Below are 5,573 nucleotides of genomic sequence, written 5' to 3'. Positions count from 1 at the left end.
GACACCCAAATGTGCAAGTTGATCAGCCCTTGAAAAACACATCAGTCTTGCTCTTCAAGAAATCACAAGTAGTTGATTACCACATTCACTCTTGTTTCTTGGAGCTTTTTCTCTCTTCCTATAAGATCACAACTTTCTGTAAAAGATATGAAAATGTTAGAATCACAAAAGTATTTACAGAAATCAAATTCGCGTCAATTTATAGAATAACATATCTCAAATGCAATTTAATCAAATAAGATACTAAAGCAATTGAATATAACAATTATGTTATAACAGTTAGCATCAAATACGGTAATTAATTGAATGCGCAATTAATGGAGTCAACTATCATTTAATGCTTGGTCAACACAATTAAAAATATGACCGTTAGAAAGTTATGTCAAACATTAATAGAATTTCAAAACACTAACCGACTTAATCGAATACAACACGCATGCAATCGACTAAGTAAGAATGTTAAGCATAGTTTTGAAAAACTTTCTCTTTGAAAAAATCTCACAGCACACTTGAAAATAGTTTGTGCAAAGTCACGAGTTTTAATCCATTCATCCCATAATGAAATCGACTTAAAACTTATATTTTTCCACACATTTAAAGTTCAACATAAGTGCTTGTGGTTTTCCTTTTCAACATCATATGTCATGCATTCACATATAAAAACACATATGTAACACAATGATATGCAATGAAAAAATACATTGATTCATTAAGACACAACTGTGAATTTTTTCACTTGTAAATTTGGTGTTGAGTGTTACTAAGATATGACAACCCTTGTTCTTTGAAGTAATTTTTCTAGTTAACGCAATGGAATGGGTTTAGAGAACATAAAAAGTAAGTTAGGTGTTGCAAAACGTAGTAAAAAATAACACCAACATCGTAACAAAAGGGTGTCAATTAAGCTCGATTATGACTTTTGCACTCTTAATTTCGCTATTCTAAGATTAAGATATGATAACCCTTGTTCTTTGAAGTATTTTTTCCACTTACCGTGATGAAATGAGTTCGGAGAACACAAAAAGTAATTTAGGTGTTGCAAAAAGAACACCAATATCATAATTGAAGGGTATCAATTACGCTTAGTGACTTGCACTTTTAATTTTGCGCTTCTTATTGTTACTAAGATATGATATCTTTTGATGTGTTTTGGAATGGGGGAAGAGCCCTCTATTTATAAAGTTAGGAAAGAATAAAATAAATAAAAGAAATTAAAACCAATCAATGATTTTAATGTTGTAAAACTAATTCACGTTGAAAAATTTTGAACGTTGGAATGCTAACGTTGGGCAAAGTCTCTTTGCAATAATATAACATTATTACAATAATCCCCCACTTATTGCAAAAGAAAGTTGAAATAAAAGATTTTTGACTCAAATATTTTAAATACTAAAAGAAAGATAAGAAACTTTTATTCTGGGTCTCATAGAATGTAATGCACCAGAGCTGGTATAGAAAACTATATGAACCAGTCTTAGATTTAGAAACTTAACACACAGTGTAGTTGGTATATCAAGCTATATGAACCAAAAGACACTTGACGTGTGTTAGAGGTTTATCAATCACAATACACCCCTACAATCCTTACTGTTATTGCTATGTTGCGCTTATTAGGCCATGCGCGTGCCCGATATTCATGAGTGCTCTAGAGATCATGCCAAGATCTCATGCAAGCACCCCTACTTGACACTGATATAGGTGATTTCATCAAGTGTATGCTGCAAATCGTACACCACCCATAAGGGATATGAAAATGATTAAAAGCTTTAGTTAAACTAAAATTCTTTCACCACATAGAATTTTAATAACAGAGTTTAGCCTCTCAATAATGCAGTCTTTAGCACTTTCACACACCATAGGAAGGGACATAATTGATTAAAATCAATTTAGTGCTATCAGAACTAACAAGTGACTTGTTTTTACCCATATGAACCTTATTCATGGGATCTTCAATCACAAAGGTTGGGTTACCAGTTTTCAACACCCAATCTTTTCCACGTAAATAAAATTTATCACAAAAAAAAGAACAAAACAATAAAAAAAATAATACTATTTGTTTTACTGTTTGCACCCCCCATATTGAATTTTTAACTCTTAACCCAATGGTCCAAAATAATCCTACACTTTTTTACTTCCTCACCACTTTTTTTTCTTATCCCACTCACTCTCCACATCACCCTCCACATCACCTTCCACATCACATACATTTTTCATTTACTATTACATTTTTATATATTTATTTTTATTTAATTTTTTTTCTAACTTTTCTAATTTTTTCACTTACTTTTCTTTATTATATTTTATTTCACCTTATTTTTTCACCCATTTTTTATATTATGTTTTTCACTTATTTTCCACATTAACTTTTATTATTTACTATATTTTATTTCACCTATTTTCTCCACCAACTTTTTATATTATTTCTTTCACTTATTTTCCACATTAACTTTTACTATTTATTATATTTTATTCATCCACTTTCTCCACCCACTTTTTATATTATTTCTTTCATTTATTTTTCACATTAACTTTTATTATTTCCTATATTTTATTTCACCTACTTTCTTCACCAACTTTTTATATTATTTCTTTCACTTATTTTTCACATTAACTTTTACTATTCACTATATTTTATTTCACCTACTTTCTCCACCCACTTTTTATATTATTTCTTTCACTTATTTTCCACATTAACTTTTACTATTCACTATATTTTATTTCACCTACTTTCTCCACCCACTTTTTATATTATTTCTTTCACTTAATTTCCACATTAACTTTTACTATTTACTATATTTTATTTCACCTAATTTCTCCACCAACTTTTTATATTATTTCTTTTACTTATTTTCCACCTTAACTTTTTTCTATTTTTCCACTCATTTTTAAAAAAATTATATTTTATTTAATACTTTCTACATCCCTAACTCTATAAATATCCACATTCTCTTCACTCCATTTTACACACACAATTACATAATATCCATTTCTTCTCTCTAACACCAAATCTCTTCATTTCCATCCCAAAACTCTACTTCATTCCTCTTTTACACAATACATATCTTCTTCATACTCCACCATCATCCAACACTTCAACATCTCTTCTTTTCCATATCAACTTCTTCATCTCCTAAAGCTTCCATCTTCACTTCCATCTTGATCGGACTATCCTTGTCTTCTCCATCCAGGTTCTTATTCATTCACCTTCTTTTTTTTTCTTTAGTTTGAATTATTTCGTTAAAGTTTGTTTTTTTTATTAAGTTTTACATTTTCATAATTATTTTACTGTTTTTGATTCTACATTTTCATTCATAATTCCTTTTTTTTTATAAAAATCTTAAAAATATATTGATTATCATGTCAAGTCTCGAATTTGCTTAATAATTGAATTTTTCATAATAATAATTATTGTCATGTCAAGTCTCAGACTTGCTTGATAATTACAATTTTCATAATAATAATTTTAATTTTCATGTCAAGTCTCAGACTTGCTTGACAATTACATCTTTCATAATAATTTTGATTGTCATGTCAAGTCTCGGATTTGCTTGATAATTAAATATAAAAAATTAAAAAAAAATGTAGTTTTCTTGCAAGTGTGAATCTTTGTGTAACTATTTTTTTTCATCTTAATCTTTCTCAATCATGTCAAAAAATCATAAAAAAAAGTACAAAAGTTTTCAAAATCACAAAAATAATTTTACGTTCCACTTGTTTTGTATTTAAATCATTCTCCATGTCGTGACTTTTTTACATAACTTAAAAATACCAAAACAATCATAAAATTCCAAAATAAAAGAAATATCAACAAATTTCCAAATGAAAAGAAAGTCAGAACTACGAGATCCTTGATTCTCCATAAAAAATGGAGATACGTAGGAGCAAGGCAATGTCTTGTCAGGTTCATCTCCCTAAAAATCCAAAATTATTCTTAATCATTTTCCAAACAATTTTCCAACCTATTCCGCAAATTTTCTAAACCATTTTTCTTTCATTGTACTATTATTTTCGGGGGAAATAACCATTTTGAAAACCACATCAACTTTATACATTTAATTAAAGGTACTGCTTTCAAGCAAGCGCTATAGGGGTGCTAACACCTTTCCTACGCGTAACCGACTCCCGAACTCAAAACTCTGATTTCATAGACCATGTCTTACTTTTATGGTTTTTCCGTAGTTTTCCAGAATAAACTATGGTGGTGACTCCAAACTCTAATTTTCAAAATCACCATTAATAATTTTTAAAAAAGTCTCGCCGTCTCACTGTCGCGATCTACCGGTTGTGACACCATCACTTGTTTATTTGCAAGTGGCTTAAGTCCCATTCCCCTCGATGTTTCTAATATGATTTGTCTTCCCAGGGGTTTTGTCAAAGGATCTGCTAGATTCCATTCTGACTTCACATAATTAGTGGAAATAGTTCCACTCTTTAGCAGCTACTTTACCAAATTGTGTCTCAATTGGATATGTATATTATTTCCATTGTAATTCTTGTTTTTAGCTATAGCTATTGCAAATTGCAATCATAGTGTATTGATACCGATGAGGTTGGTTTCATTCCTAGTGGAATGTTCGCTAAGAAGTTTTTCAACCACTCAGCCTCATTACCAACTATCTCAAGAGAAACAAACTCATATTCCATTGTTGATCTTGCAATAATTGTTTGCCTGGCTGATCTCCATGTAATCGTACTACCCCCAAGTGTGAATATATAACCACTAGTGGATTTTGTCTCATCTGAATCAAAGATCCAGTTAGTATCATTGTACCCTTCTAGTACAATGGAAAATCCACTATATTCAATGACATAATCCATTGAACCTATTAAGTATATCATAAGCCTAGCAAGTGCATTCCATTGTTCATGATTTGGACATTGAGTGTACTTACTCAGTCTACCTACTACATAAGCAATATCAGGTCTACAAAAACTCATCAAGTGCAGTAAGCTCCCAATTATCTAGTCATACTAGGGTTGAGATAATGATTCTCCTCTATTTTTTTCATTTATTTATAATTAGCATCATAAGGGGTACTCACTGGTTTGAGGTCATAAAACCTAAACTTCTTAAGAAGTTTTTCAATATATTATCTTTCTTCAATATGATTCTAATACCTAACATCACATTGGATTCACCTATGTCTTTCATTTCAAAATTTGATCCTAGAAACCTTAATTTTTAAATATTATCTTATTGCATGTGTCAATTGTAAGACCCATAAAAAATATATATATATATTTCTAATAGTAATTTTTAGCATTTTATTAGTAATAATAATTTTAATGGATAGAAAAATGTAAATTTTTGGATATAAAATTATAGTAATTCTAGAGGGAGAGCTTCAAAATTTTGATAACTTATTTAGGATTTTTTTTAGAAAAGTGAATAGTGAATAGTAAATAGTAAATAATGAATAGTGAATAGTGAATGGTTAAAAAAAAATATTAAAATAAATTGTGGAAGAGAACACTCCACGTAGAATTAATCATTCAGAGATAAGAATGGTGAATAAAAAATAATTTTTGAATAGTAAAACTGAATAGTAAAAGTGAATAGTAAAAAATGAATA

The sequence above is a fragment of the Vigna angularis genome, chromosome 7 (genome assembly GCF_016808095.1).
Source record: "Vigna angularis cultivar LongXiaoDou No.4 chromosome 7, ASM1680809v1, whole genome shotgun sequence".
Taxonomy (NCBI): Eukaryota; Viridiplantae; Streptophyta; class Magnoliopsida; order Fabales; family Fabaceae; genus Vigna; species Vigna angularis.
Note: the sequence above shows the minus strand (reverse complement) of the source record.